This window comes from Pseudopipra pipra, chromosome 1 (assembly GCF_036250125.1).
Source record: "Pseudopipra pipra isolate bDixPip1 chromosome 1, bDixPip1.hap1, whole genome shotgun sequence".
Classification (NCBI taxonomy): Eukaryota; Metazoa; Chordata; class Aves; order Passeriformes; family Pipridae; genus Pseudopipra; species Pseudopipra pipra.
Genome location: NC_087549.1, coordinates 18,366,423 through 18,380,491, shown reverse-complemented (window position 1 = coordinate 18,380,491; position 14,069 = coordinate 18,366,423).

Genomic DNA, 14,069 nt, shown 5'->3' with positions numbered 1-14,069 from the left:
ATCAAACTGAGCTGCTACTTGAGAGCATGGAGATACGTGAAAAAAAATCTTGCAAGTATAAGGCTGAAGGGGTGTGTACAGAAGCAAACCTGATATTGTATCTTTTATATCACTTATTAGGATAAGTTTCTGAAGTGATTTTTCCTCAGAGCCAAACCACAGAGGGTCTAGCTAGTTCATCCCAAAAGTCCACTCAGGAATGAATTGATGTGTACACAGAATGGATGACCGTCACATATCCAATGGAAAGGATACCGGAAGGTTCTACATCTGTTCAGTTGCCCAGGAAGGTGACTGAGACGTTACTTTAATCTTGCAAGGAGAGGTATAAATGCAGCCTGGTTCAGCCAGACCATCAAGTGAGATCATCCCAGAAATGGTGACTGATTTTGCAAACAGAAGCTGAGTTACCCCAAAAAACTGCCCAAGAATTTATCACATTCTACTGAGATTGACAGCCCACAGCTCATAAAATGGGTGGGTGGATGCATTAAATGTTGTGATCCTCAGGTATCTAACTGATCTCTTATTGGTACAGAATCATTGTTGTGTGGGCTCCCTAAATGATACGTGTATTGCTGTGTCTTCAACTGGATCACATCTGTGTTCCAAAACATACTATTGTACATGCAAACCACTTGCATTCAGAAAACACACAATAGCCTGTTGGAGTGAACAGGCTATTCCATTATGTGACCCCATACACACCATGACAATTTTGTAAACAAGGGAAAAAACAAAGTTACAGACTTTTGATTTTTAAAATCTATGTGCAAAAATATAAACTTTATTCACATTCTTGGTTCCTGTGCTGCCTTTCAGTCTCGCTTCCTTTGCTTTCCCCCTCATCTTTAAGACAGAGTAATGCTCTTTTAGTGCAAGTTATCCTTCGTTGCTGCTGGTTCTTCACAGCTTGGGCTTCTGAAACATCTACCTGAGTCAACCTTATCATTGGTCACACAGCTTTGGCAGCTAACAAACTGTTAACACTGTTGGCAATGATTAAAAGCAGAAAGGCCTTTTCACCCCTCAAGCTGCAAGATGTTTTTCCTGCTCGAAACACACAGTCCCAAACAGACTATGCAAACACAAACTTACAGCCAAACCACAAATCTGACAAACTGCAATCAAACAAACCATTACTCAACAGATAAGCAAACAAATTAATTTGCTCCCAGGGAACAAGGACTTATTCCTTTCACACTAGCAGCTACACGAGAAACTCGCTCTTTCATACACTGCAATCTGACTTTACTGAGAAAAATGAAATGTGGGTTAAGAGAGCCCTGAAAATATGTGCATTTTTTCTGACCCTCTCTGATGAGGGCTTAATTATTCCCTGAAAGAGAAATAGCTTCTACAGATACCTTCTGTGCTCACAAATGTCCTGAGCAGTAAGAAGTTGAAAACTGGGATGGTTTTTTGAGAAATATTTTTATAATTCTTATCTGGATATCTACTTTCAACTTTCATCCGCTACTGAACCAGATGGGCCCAGTGTCATTGCTGGTGTTTATAAATCCTGGCAAGGCACGAACAGACCCTTCCCATCCTGTGTATCTTTTAGCTATAGGATAAAGACCCTTTCCCATAATGCATGTGATGTGGCTTAAAATCAGTTTAGGGAGAACGTGAACCTGTAGTCAAGTCTCCTGATGGTACATGAATGTTATAATATGAAATATGGAATAATAATATATGGAAACAGTAAGATACAACTACACTCCTCCTTTGATCTTGATCCCCCACTCATTCCTTAAGCAAAGGGTCTCAATAGAAGGAATGGCTATGAATCATATATAAAGTGAAATATCTCACTGCAGCAAAGCTAAAATGCCTAAATCTTACCAAGGGATTATGTATAATGTTTCCTGTTGGCTGGCCTAAGTTATTTATTATCTGGTCAGAGTGCTGGCACTCATCTCTTCCCATAAGGTCTATTGACAGTCTATATCTAATTTGTGTGTTGTGATATCCCAAGAGATAGCAGGAGCCTAAAACCTGTACACTGCAGTGCCAGGGAACATAAACATTGCATCTCACACTGCAGTATGTTATGGATTATCAGACACATGATAGCTGTGTTAGTGTGGTGTTCCTCACAGGCTAATTTGCCCAGCTCTTCAGCAGCTGGGTTGCTTATGGTGGCCAAGCTGCAATGTGCAGTACAGATGTATCCTGATCACAAGGTTGCAGTATTCTATGAATTTAGCCCAAAAGCCTGTAATTTCCCTTGAACTGAAATGTATTTTGGCACATCTCTGATAGTCATCACATTTTATATCTTTAAATACGAAAGTATACATGTATGATTCTAGAATTAATCTGGTAAACTTAATGTTGCTAGCACAAAATTGAATAATCCAGATCATTCTGGAATCCAATATTTTTGATATCTCTCTCTACTTTATAGTTTTTCTTTTTGACAGACACCAGCCATCAGCACACAGTCATGGCCATGGTCTATCTTATTCAACAACAACTGGACCAAAAGAGCTTTCTCTTTCAGAAGTCGAAAAGGAAAAATAAGACTTTGGCATAACTGTTGTCTCATGAACATCAGAGGGGTGCTGGATAAAATATTATCCGTGGAACAGAAAGGAAGAAAAGAAATGAAGATTCATATTTCTATTACAACAACAATTCATCCTAATTTGTTCATACAGAAATCTGCAACAGAAAGGTGAAACTTTGCATCCCAATATTAAAAAAAAAAAATAATGAGTGCTGACAATAGAACAGAACAACTTCTTTAAAACACCAAAACTATCACAAAGCATCTTACATTTTGATACGTGGAAATACAATAGGATTTCTTTTTATCTTTGTATAAATTAAAATGCTAAAACTATTCTCTGTAATTTTAAGTATTTGATTAAATAATACTGCAAGAATTATCAGGTTCATTAGAGGAATTACTAAGAGCTTTACGTGCTCTCCTGGCCTCAAAAAACGCTTATTTTTGCAATTTATTTCTTTTATCCAAAACCCATTTCTGTTATTTCTTTTTATATAATTCCTAGCTTTAAATAAGTTTTAGTTGTGAAGTAGAAATAATTAATAAATAAATAGCAATTAAGTTCTTCAGGGATTAAGTACTACATATACAGTAATGGTTGTTCATTATTTAGAGCTTCTGAAAAAAAATTTCACTATTCAGTCTTTTGCGGCTGCCCATTCTTAAAACCTTGGTTTTTATTCTGCACCATTCCTGCTGCTGCTTTATGTACTTCTTTCCATATTTCTGAAAATATGCTTTTATTATGACTGCTTCTTTTATATTGAAAGTGTTATGCAGGTATAATCCTTAGATAAAGAGACTTCAGTCTGGAAAGACAGGCAAGAAACCCAAGCTTAGAGAGGAAAACTAACCTAAATTACTTTTGCATTGAATACATACAGCCACGTGTTAAAATTTTGGGGCAGGAATTAATTAAACAGACCAAGCACAAATCTTGACTCTCCTTGTGTCTTGCTAATTCTTTGTGAATGAGCACATGTTGACATCTATGACAATTCAGTGCTGACAGGTGCAACAATGCATACTGAAGAAAAATCACTTGAACTAAGTTTAGGTTATGGAGCTAATGTTAATTCAGGAGATGAACCTAGGTATTTAGGAGCTACCTCTGTCAATGTGGAAGAGAAATTATACAGACAACCGAGATGATAAAATCTTAAAAAGGCAACATTGGAGTATGCTAAAGAAAAGTTACTCTAACTTTCAGCAGTTGGCTGGTTTACCTTGCCAATGAGGTGCACTGTACAGCTCACGAAGAGATTGAAGAAGTGCACAGTTCTAAGACTGGGGCTGTGAAAAACTTCCTTGCAGGGAGACTGAAAATTTTATTTCTTAGAAAAGAGGCAGATAAGATGAGACATGATAAAAACATGAAATGTAATTAATGTAATATAGTCTCAGTCTCATAACAGAAAGCAAAATGCATGTCTGGAAAATGTCAGCTTTTTGACAAAACTTAAAAAGCCACCAGCTGAAAAGTATTGGGAGTTTTCCACAAAGGTTTTGGTTTGGGGGTTGTGGCAAAACGTCAGGTTTTACAGGGGAAGCAGACACTTGCAGTATGAAAATGTTTCTTATAAAATTCAATTTTCTGCTAAAAACAAATTTGATAGAAAACATTTGATTTGGCTACATAAAGTCCTAGGAGAATATGACGCAGGTATTTGACATGAATACTAACCAAGCAATTTCATACATGGTATGAAGTATTTCACCAGCACTCAGGAAAAATTCTACTGCCAGCATTTTGTCTACAAATTTTTCTCCTTTTTTAGTCTGACTTCTCTGAATAGCAGTTAACTCGGTTCTGCAAGGAACATCTTCAAGAACTCAATGTTCTTTTAGTAATTATTGAGTGAAAATTTTCAGTCACCTCCAATTTTACAGATGTCTAAATACTTTATCCAGACAAATTGCCGTTCTGTCTTTTGTCAAAAAGAGAGCTGCAAGTGGTCTCCTGTTTTGTCTTACAGGTAGAAAAGTTATTGCAATTATAAATTTCAATGCAGAAAATGAAGTTATGCAGCCATATCCATGGTTGCTTCTAGCTCAGAAGTTGTAAGAAATGCCTACAACAAAGTATGGGTGCTCTCGTTTTTATGTACATAAATCAAGTGATAAAGAATTCGCTTTTATTGTAACTTGTAATGTTAAGTTTGCAGTCAGGCAAAACAGCAATCTGTTCCTCTGCAAGATAAAGCATCCCAGTTTTCACATGCTCCTTTTTTTTTAAAATGCGAAAATGTATATTTAGATAACAAAACATATACTTTGCGCTATAGCCACTGCATAATCTTTTTTACCGAGAAACAAATACTCCATCATTTTTTGCAGAATGTTGGCAGGCATGGGGGTGTCTGCTACTAGTGTTTCCTTGCTTTCTTGGGCACTGTGAAAAAGATCTTATAGATCAGCTTTGGATCCAGATGTTTCTTTTCCCTGATGTGTTGACATACTCAGCCAGATTCTCTTTTCATATCTGCTGAGTGTAAATCTGGAATATTTCTGCATAAGTCAAAGAAGGAACTGAGTATAATTTTTGTATAGAAATATGCCAAGAGTCTAGCTGAAATTTTTAATATGAACTAAAATTTAAAATATTTGTTTAAATGTCTTTACTATATGTGACTGAGAAAACCAGACCATATCAGACTTTCTCCACCCTTTAGAGCCTCTTCTAGTTTCAATATGGGGCAACATTTCAGTGGAAAAAAGGTTACTACTGTGGGTAGAAGGTGGGACAAGAGGAAGAAGAAAAAGGAGCAAAGATCTGGTCAGTGTTAAGAATGCCTCTCTTATTCTTCATTATTGTTGCCTTCAACAAAGTGTGCAGTTGTGCAGTTCATTGCTAAGCACAGTTTTACTGTCTTAATAATACTTCTGTCTGAACTGGGGTGAAAGAAGGTGAATGCCTGCCTCCTCTTCCTTTTATCATCCTGAAGAGTTTTGACAGCAAAAACATAGAGTAGCATCTAGGAATATTTGAAGAGGCTGGACCAGCATGTTTGTTAATCAAGGTTAGAAAACTCATACAAAGTAAAATTTTCCCAGCATTCATGGAAAAAACTCTGCTGTCAGCACTTTCTCATGAAAGATGCCTCCTTTTTTTAACCAGCTTTTTCCTTAGACCTATCTAATTATATCTAGCTCCACTTTAGGTAAATGAGCTAGTCCAGATGAAAATCAACAAATCTATAATTTATTTCACTCTCATGTTTCCTTGTAGTCAACACCCAGATGAAATCTGCTTCATGACATTACTTCAGATTCAGTCGGATGAGAAACATTTTGAAAATTCCTTTTCAATCCTGATATATTCTAGAATTCAGCAAATGGCCTTACTGTAGAATTTAATTTTAATTTATCATCTTACCAAGCTCTGGTGAAAATGACAGTTCAGTGTCTGAGAAAAATGGTTTGTAAATGTTTAAGACAGCTTTAGCAATATAAATAAAAAAGCATCTGTATTTTAAATTGCTGTCCAATCAATTTGAAATAACTGGCCATTCCTGTCCATGGATTCCATAGTTTTGTTACTACTCATCTCTTTTAATTTCATTTAGGAGTTGGTACTGATACCTATTTGTCATCATGGCTGGGCTTCGCGAACGAAGATTTAGGAAGGCACTATCCACATTTGTTACAAGTGCACGCTGGTGGCTTATGAGGCCGATACGTGACAGACATATCCGATTGCAAAAGGCACAGCAGAAAGACTCCTTAGATGGTGTATTCACCAAGACACGATTCTTTCTGCGTTGTCTTTTCTCCTCAAGAGTGATTCTGCGTGTGTTCTCAAAGGAAACAGCAGCATTATAGATGGTGTTTCTCCAGACCTCCCGACTGGAGGCCAAGTAGACCAGTGATGTTGATCAATATGGCCAAGGCTGAGATGTTGTTTCAGGGAGTCCTTGTATCTTCTCTTCGGGGCTCCTCTCTTGCGGTGACTCTGCCCTCCATTGCTGGCAAAATCCTGGCAAGAACACTCTTCATTGATACCTATAGGGCATTAGTTACAGCCCACAGGGCAAATCCAGCCTGTAGGGGCTAAACAAGAGGCCACTCCTCCACCTGTGTGCTGTTCTGCAGTAGTGACTATGGAGCCTGTTCCAGGCAGTCAGCTTGGATCTGCACAACTCAGATCAAGGAGAGTCAGAAGAGTGAGGACAAGATTCCACCTTGGCTTCAAGTCACCATCCCTTCCAAGTTCTCCCCAAAAACTCTTCCATTCTTCTTCTGTCAAGGGCTTATGCTCATTAGAGGGATTCTGGGTTCTGGATCACAAATGAAAAGGTTTTAACGGAGTTTGGGAGCTGTTCAGTATTTCCTGTTGCCTAGCCATAAAATTTGCTGTTTCTTGCAGGCTGAGTGCCTTAAAGAGATGGTTTGAATCTTATACTTAAATTCTCCTGAGGCATGTTGTTAGTTCGGCAGACTCGCTCAATCCATAACCCACCTTTACCCTCATGCACCGCCTTTGAGAGTAGCAATACTTCAGCTCATGGAAATGAAATATAAAGAACACGAGGGGCAGGTTAATAGGGAGTTTATGATAAAAATTAAGTTGTATAACATTCTTCTAGATCTGAAGTGCTCTAATGTCAGCATATTTTTCTCCCCCTCCCTGAGATTATCAATCAGGTTTTTATTCAGTTTTATTCTGTGAAATACCCTGAAAAGTAAAATTGCAAAAAAACCATAGTAACAGATTCTGTATTTTTTTTTAATCTCTTGGGGATGATATTTCTTATCATAACTTTGAAAGCCCTATCTTCTTTACCACAACTGTAATGCACAAGCAACCAAGGGGAGATATGATATTATATAATTATGATTACAATTATATTACTGTGCAATGAGATATGCAACAGCATAGAAATAAATGAAATTTGGAAATAATATCACTTTTATCTGTCTTGCATATTATCTTATCCACTTCCATTCTCAAAGAACAATCTGAGTTTCAAGAGTGACTTATTTATGGATCACACTACTCGAGGATACTGACAAGTTTGCTGTAGCTGATGCTACATGACAGGAATTTAGCAGGCAAACTTATGCAAAAGATTCGTAGTCAGAAGTATCAAATAGACATATGTTTTTTAAATATGCTTACTCGAAGTATAGCTTTGACTGCTCCATGGTGAAGCAAAACAGTTCATGTAGAAATAAACTAAATATACAAGCCAAAAAAGTCTCTTAATGTGAAGTAGGAAGAGGCTGAAAAATTTTAGTGTGAAGTATTTATGCTTGCATGTATCTTCTTTTTCCCTGATGTCCACTTATGAACATTGCTGGTGGCAGAATACTGGCCTAGATGGAGCTTTAGTGAGAACTGATGTGGTTATTCTTGTATTCTTAGGCAGTTTTGAGGTCTAGTGAATTGACAATGCAATTCTGCTTCTAGTAGATAATAGATTATCTACTGTGCTTTTTTTTTTCAAATAGAGATTCTCTGTAGGCTCACAGACCACATTGGTGGCCTGCTTAGTTTTCAAAGCACAAGAAATACTTTGACTTAAAAATAATAGAGACAAAAATGTGATAAAGCAGTAGTGCTTAAGAAACTGCAAACTCTATTTACAAAATCAAATAAAAATCACAGTTTTATATTTTATAATTTGGTATTTATAAATAATAAATTGAAGCATTTATAATGGTCTTATAACATTATTTTTATTATGTAAGTTACATTTTATTATTTGTAGAACTATTTTTATGTGAGTTAACACAGTGCTTTCATCTAAAGTTCCACAAAAATAATTTCTGAGTTTTCCATCTTGAATTTTTTTAGTCATAGCTCTATTGCTCTATGTTTTTAATTAGGGAAGTCATATGTTTTATATTACTTGGCTTGTAAGAATAATAGTTGCTTCCATATTCCCATTAAGCTCTAAAAGATTATCTAACTAATTTATTTACAAGGTTATTTCATTCTATTTCCCTCTAAAGGATTAGAGCTGTTTATCTACTCCTCTTCTAAAAGGATATTTTTTTCCCATAGAAGGAAAACAAGAAGACATTTCAAGCTCAGTATTTAAGATAGTTCTAATTATCTCTGCTTGTCACAATGAAAAACATTGCTGTTAAAATTTAATAATGTCCTAAACTATAAATGATCCCTACCAAATACAAAATGTTTTCCTCTTTAAAACAAACAAATTGTAACTGTGGAGTTTGCCATATTATTCTGCTTCTCCTGGTGCCATAATCTTTGCTAGTGTAATTTGACACAGCCTCATCAAGTTAAGCACATTCACTTCCACTGATGATTTGCTCCTATCCACACATAAAAAAATCACTTCTAATTCGTAAGAAATCCCAATGTAATCCTGAAAGTTTGAGTTGCTCTCTTAGCATCAGGTAGCTAATCACCTTCATCTAGAGGGCAATTTGATCCTATCAATGGCTGTGATACGTGATAAGACATGTTGGACTATTGCAGCCTTTCATCAAGTTGGCAATAATGAAAAATGGTTCAGTCTCGAAAGTACAGTCAATCCATTGTTCTTGAATATTACAAATACCAAACTTTTGCTACTTGTTGATAAACTCTACCGGTAAGGACAGCTAAGGAGCATGTCTGGTTGAGTTGGGCTGCAGACAAGTTGCATCTAGGAGACTTGCTATTCATATTTTCATAACTTTGTGAGATAAGCGGAGTACCCGAATGTGTTCTCAGCAGCAGTGACTGGCATGTTATGGAGGTGCTGTATTGTGCCAGTGACCTTTAGTATGGACATCAGTGAGAGCTCTAACTAGGAATATCTTTATGGTGGAGATTTTTCCAATAAATCTGTTTTGAATAAAATGGTTAAGAAAGATCATATGCTAGTAAAGACAATCAGTTAACACCCCAAGCCATCTCACATGGGAGTTTATGTATTTACAGCCAAACTCTCTTACCCCTTAAAACAAAGTGATTGCATCCAAATTTCACCCCTGGAATAGTCTTTGACCTGTCTTAGAGGTCAAAGTCAAGGTTTTTTTGAGAGGGTGTTACCAGACTCAGGGCCAGGCAAGTTGCCAATTGCCAATATCTAAACAGGATAAACAACCCCACACCTCTGCCCAAGTCCACATGACCACCTTTATTTTACTAATAGAGAAATTTCTTGTGCAGCTAGCACAGAAAGAATACTTATTTGAAAATGAAATTTAAAACTTTTAGAGCACTTCTATATTATTATAGTCTTGGCTGCTAAGATAGGAAGTTGGAAGGTTACAGCTCATAGCACCCAGCAGTGTATGGCCCCATGGTCAATGAAACCAAGTCGATCCACTCTGTCTCCAAAACCTGTGAAGGCCTCGTCTCTACATCCAATATTTTCAGTATTACAATGTCCTTTGGCAACATATCACATAGTATTATATGTATTCCTGTGGAATTGAAAACCTCAGCACATGATTTGCTAACACTTGCAGATTAAAGAGGAGAATTGTGTTATAGGAATGTAGGTAGAATAGGACTGAGATTTCAGACTCTCGAAGAAAAAAAAGTTGCATAAGATATAAAAAATCAATTATTTTTTCCATCAACAGAGTATTTCACAAGTATTTTGGCTAAATGTTTCTGCAAGCATTCATTTAAATTTATTCATGGCATGAGAACAAGGATAACCTTTGATCTTTTTCATTTTTCTTGCTGAATAAACACTTTTCAGACATTCTTTTGTGCCTCATGCTACTATTAGAGCAAAGAAGCAGCAGTTATCTCCCTGTAAAAACCAGAAGAATAATGTTCAGGAACACTTTTGAAAGACTAGAACTTTACTGAAAACAGAATTTCAATAAAATCAACTAGCTTCTCTTTAATTAAACCCTTTGTGTGTAATTGATAAAACAACTATTACAAGAAGTCAGAGCTTTTAGAATGGACCTTGGCCAATCAGATTGCTAATAAAAACATGAAGTTGATCATCATGCTTAGGAATCTTAATATCTTAGAATAAATTAACATTTGTGGATCCTAGCAATGGGAACTTCATGCCCTTCTGAAAACTGATCTTGCAGAGTTTTGTTATTTCCAAGGCTACTGGGTCTAAATAAAGGCATATCTTACAGTACAAAAATCTCTACTATTCTAGAGACTTCATTTCAACAAATGAAATTTCAGGGGGAGGAAAACATATAGACAAGTAGTAAAGAATAAGAAAAATCATATTGGAAATACTGAAACAAAACTACTGTCAGAACGGAATTCCATTGCAAGAGTTAAAAAAAAGGTCCAGTGGCCTCAGTGACCTTTAAATAAAAGGCAGCAAAGTCCAAATGTGCCTCCAAATGATGAATACAGGTATCTCTATTCAAAATGAAACTCTACACAGTGCTCTGGCCTGGCTGATACCAATCTCTGAGACTCAAAAGTTTTACTAGTAATGTCATATGGTCCAGATACAGTCAGCCTAAAATGAGTTGGATTCGTCCAGATGCTGAATGAGTTTGCTGATGCAATTTTGTCTGTTTTGAATCATCAGTGAAATTTATGATGCGTAGAAAAATTACTAATATCCGGGAAAAGACTAATGTCTGTCTAAAGACCATAGAGTGAACTTGGGATGAATGTGTCTGTCAACTTTGTCTCTGTTCCTGGAAAGATAGTGGAACAAGACCCTACTAATTTAATGTCAACATGGATGACAAAGTGGTTAGGACCAGTCATTGTGCATCCATCAGGTATAAATAATGTTTGATCAGCTTGATAACCTTCTGTGATAAAATGACCATATATGAAAACAGAGGGAAAGCATAAAGTCATTATATGTATATGGATGTATCATAACTTTAATATGGCCTTTGACACCATCTCCCGTAACTTTCTCATTTGGAAGTTGAGGAGTTAGGGACTGGATGGATACAGTGTCAGAGGTGCTGAAAAGTGTGTGAAGCTATTGGGCTCAGAAGACAGCAATCTTAACATCCACTTTGTGGCTGGTCAGGAGCACCCCCTCCTCTTATTCCAGCAGCTGATGCCTACGCTGAAGTTGTTCAGTATCTTCACCATTGGGATGAGGAGTCAAAGTGCACCCTCATCGATGTTGTGGACTTAATTAAAGTAAGAGAAAATAATGACATGTCAATCAAGAGAGCTTCAATTCACACTTTATTGAGAACTTGAGGACTAGATGAACAGAAATTATATGAAGTCCAAGACAGACAAACACAAGGCTTTTACACTGACCTGTAACTGTGGGCTGATGTTCTGTCCCAGCTTTTGCCTGCCCATGTCCCCAGAGAGATGCCTGATGGTCAGGTTGTTCCCATGCCCCCTGGCTATGCTGCTTCTGCCTGCGGCTGGGACAGTCTCAGACTGCCAGACTCTGTCCTGCCATCACTGCAGATCCCTACAGTCCCCGGCCCCCAGGAAGTCCCTGGCCCATGCTGCACCCTGGTAGTTTTGCACCCAAGATGGGGTAAGCCCACACATCAGTCCAGGAGTGCAAACCACGCTGGAAAACAGCAGTGCTTGAGCTGCTGCCACACAACCTGCCTACACACGACACTGGAACTGGCTTATCTACTGCTGCTATATTTGTGACAGAACTTTCAATAATGTTCCTCCTGAATTTATGTATCAAATCTGAATGAAATGAATGAGAAAATCAGTGCTTTGGTGAAAAAAAGATCTCAGAAAAATTATCCAGGAGGCTACGATGGAAAGTCAAGTCATTATTATAACCTTGTCTATATTCATGCATAGTAACACCTATTAATCTTTTCTTTAATCAGCCACAATTTGTCATAACTTGATGGTCATGGACACAATTTCCCTTGTTTTATAACCTCTCTTAAACCTTTTTTCTGTCCCAAAGTCTAATAGTGTTTTTGAGATGATACACAGTCTTGGCTGTCTACATCTTAGTGTATTTTTTAATATATTATTAGGGTCTCTGTAAGGTTATAGCAGGCTCTAAAATTGATAACTCTCTTATTGTTCGGCTTTATTTATATATATATATATTTTTATAAATATATATATATAAAGATCTGCTGAAATCACCATGCTGGTGAGCGAAATGAAATCATCTTCTACCAAACAGATTGGTGTGCCACAGGGAAGTCACTCAATCACAGACAAAAGGTGATGGGCAGAACTTTCCTATGTGCTGCTTTCAAAAAAGGGCACTTTTTATTTTTTTATTCACTGTGCAGAACTTTCCTATGTGCTGCTTTCAAAAAAGGGCACTTTTTATTTTTTTATTCACTGTGGAAAGCAATTGAGGAGAAGTCTCAGCCCAGCACCCAATGCAAGAAGACCAGTCCTGGCACCAGCTGCTTGTCTGCACGCTGCTGGCACAGCAAGACGAGCGCAGATTAGGTTTGGTACATGAAGTGCAGGAGACTGAGCGTAGACGTGGTGCTGACTGCAGGTCAGTGTCACCACAGTCAGGGTGGGCCACCTGGCAGTCCCCGGTGACAGGAACGCTGAGAGCAGACTACACTGGTAAATGGGAAGGAAGAGATTAATATTCCGCTTTTATTACTTTCAGATGAAAATATTTGCCTACCTGCAAGAGGTGAAAGACTCTTGCTTTCTAACATGTATTGGTATTATAGGCTGTTAGAGGTTTCTTTCATGATTTGTGAGTAGCAGATGTTATTAAATGGAAACATTAGAAGAAAAGCTAGAAAATTCTTAAAATGCCCCTTTTCTCATTTCACTTTTATTTCAGTGACTGGTTCTTAAAAGCTAACCACAGCATATGCAGAGGCTTTGCTGTTCCAGAACATGATGAGAGGAAAGCGATGTTGAAAGGATCAATTAAAGTATTCTGAAAGTCATTTACTTTCACAAAATTATGAGAGGACTTTCAATTTTGGCAACTGACACAAAGAATTTTTTACTTTTATGTATTTCATCTCAGGAATAGCCCTTCTCTGATTTTTCACATGCTTCTAATAGATATTTACATGGAAATAAGGAGGGAAGCAAGCCTAACTGTGGCTGTGAAACAAATACTTCTCAGTATTTGCAGAAGAGGTTGCCAGAGTCAGGACAATTTAAACTTTTATCATTCTGCTTATTAAAGACTGCAGACTGGCCAGATTATTAATTGCCAGGTGCTACTCATCTCTAGTCTTGGTTTGACTGTTATCAAATCTGAGAGCGGGAGATACTTGCAGCTTACAAACCTAAAATAACTCAAAAGTGTTGGTAAAGATATACTTGCTCTGAAGGTACATAAAGTGCTCTTTGTCAATTTTACTCCACAGTGTGAACTGACATACTACATGCAGTGCTTGACAGTCCTGTTAAAACTTACTTTAAAAGTAACTAAAAGACTGAGAATTTGGCTGTGTGTTATATGGGCCACTTCAGCTTTCACAACACAAAAAAAGGAGGCTTCCAGAGGTGCCGGATCAGACCTCTTTATGACAGAGGCAAAGATGATAAAGCATAGCTCCCATTTTAATTTAATATTCCTTTACTCTCTTTACTGGTGACAGGCGTGGAATGCTGAGGGCTGAAAGAACAAATAAGTTTGGACGAGAGCTGTGGAAATAAAGATGTTCATAGGGTAATCTCTGACCTGCCAATCAATCCAAT